Here is a 2,174-nt window from a genome sequence, read left to right as displayed (position 1 = left end):
TGTGTCTGCCGCTGCCGCTGCCGCTGCTGAGTCCGACTACCGGCACTGCTCCCAGGAGACTCGCGCTACTCACTGCAGCCGCGCGCCGGGGCTCCTTTATCAGCCTCCCAGGACCGCGTGACGTCACGCCCGGGATGGCCAATCGGGGCCCTCCCCTGCCGGCAACAAAGGTTGCCGTGGCAACGCCGGGCTCCAGCGTCATCTCCTGGACCGCTCTCGCCCTGCCCATCACATCAATCATCACCCAGGGAGGAGCGATGGCTGCGTGAGGAATGGGGGATGCAGGAGTGAATTACACACACGCATCACATATACATACACACATATACATGCATGTATACACATATGTATACACACATGCATGTATACAAGTACATGTGCACACATACATACAGGTATGCACACATGTATACACATGCGTATGCACACATGCATGTACACAGGTACATGTACACACACATGCATTCTTGTATACACACACATATATATATATACACATGCATGTATACATTCATACATGTATATATGCGCACACACACAGAGAGAGATACATGCATATGTGTATCTATCATATCTGGACTAGAGGGCAGGAGGTCTGGTCTAGAGGGTAGAGCCTCCATTTGCCTGAAGATAACATCCACAAGGTCGCCTGTTTGAGGCCACCGGCACCGTGCGACCTTGAAGCAGCTGACAAGCTGAGACAAGTTATTCCATCTGCTCTGAGCATGGGAGGATGGAGGCCAGAATGTGAAACCAGATCAGAAAGAAACAGCTGAATGTTTTGGTTCTTGTAAGATAGAAACTTCTTTCAATTGTAAAAATCCCTACGGGGATTTAAATAGCCTGCCTATGTAAACTGTCTTGAATAAAGACCAAGAAAGGCGGTATATAGATACCTGTATTATTATTATTATGTACAGCACATATATTATCAATTGGTGTGTATGTATGTGTGGGCACACCATTTATATTACTCCAATGGCGTGTATTATTTTCTTGTGGGTTTTCCCCACAAGAATTTTTATTAGATACAATAATAGACGTTTCATTAATAAACGATCTTCCATTTCCTAAACTGCCCAGGAGCATCTAATATAAAAGGTTGTCCAATGCAATAAAACAAGCAAAATAATTTTTAGAAAAACTGAGACGGAAGTCCTAAGCGCACTTCCCTGGGGTAAGCCCCATTGAATATAGTTGGTCTTACTTCAGAATAAACACATTTAGGATTGTGCTGTACAACTTGATTTTATTAAATACAATCCACGATTTATATATATATAACAACTGACAAGCAAAAAAGAAAAATACAGTAAATATATTCCTCAGCCTTAAAGAAAACATCATATTTCCCCAGCATCAATTTTTATTTGCGGTTTTAATATATGTGTTTGTATTAATTTTACAGCACAATTCTATGCATGTTTACTCAAATTTAAGACCCACTGTGACTTCCCAGGAAAGTGTGTATAAACTGCAGCCTTAACTGTCTTTCATTGGTAAAAAAGTGAGATAAATATCTCTTAATATATGGTTGGCAACCTTAAGTCTCGAAAGACTATGGTATAAGCCTACAGCACCCGGTATTCCCAGGCGGTCTTCCATCCAAGTACTAACCAGGCCTGACCCTGCTTAGCTTCAGAGATCAGACGAGATCGGGCATGTGCAGGGTAACCTCTTAATATATAAACATTATGTATTGCCCCAACCAAACTGTCCATTACTTTAAATATCCACTCAGGATTTGTTCAAATTTAAAAGCATTGGAAATATTTGCATACTTATATCATCTAAAGAGCAACACACTGGCAAATACTGTATATCTCCATTCTCTTAACATCTTAACCATCCTTCATCCTCTTAACATCCAAAAGATTTTTATTTGTTCCCTTGGCATTTTGTAATACTCAAAACTTACACATTTCTGTTTAGCCCCACAGGATATGTATTGTCAAAAACAAGCAAAAACAAAACGAAACCCACATTTCTAGCCATTCGCCCCAGAGTACGTCCACTGATAAATTGAAGAATTACTCCTCATAGCATTTGTAGTTTTACAGTTGAAAAACCTATGCCCTTCTGTCCTTGTCCTTGGGGTTTTGATTGGACTCAAAATCATCAAGTTTCTTTGTTTATTTTTTCTATACCACTTTTCAGACAAATTTAACAAAGCA

The sequence above is a fragment of the Tiliqua scincoides genome, chromosome 5, assembly GCF_035046505.1.
Source record: "Tiliqua scincoides isolate rTilSci1 chromosome 5, rTilSci1.hap2, whole genome shotgun sequence".
NCBI lineage: Eukaryota > Metazoa > Chordata > Lepidosauria > Squamata > Scincidae > Tiliqua > Tiliqua scincoides.
Note: the sequence above shows the minus strand (reverse complement) of the source record.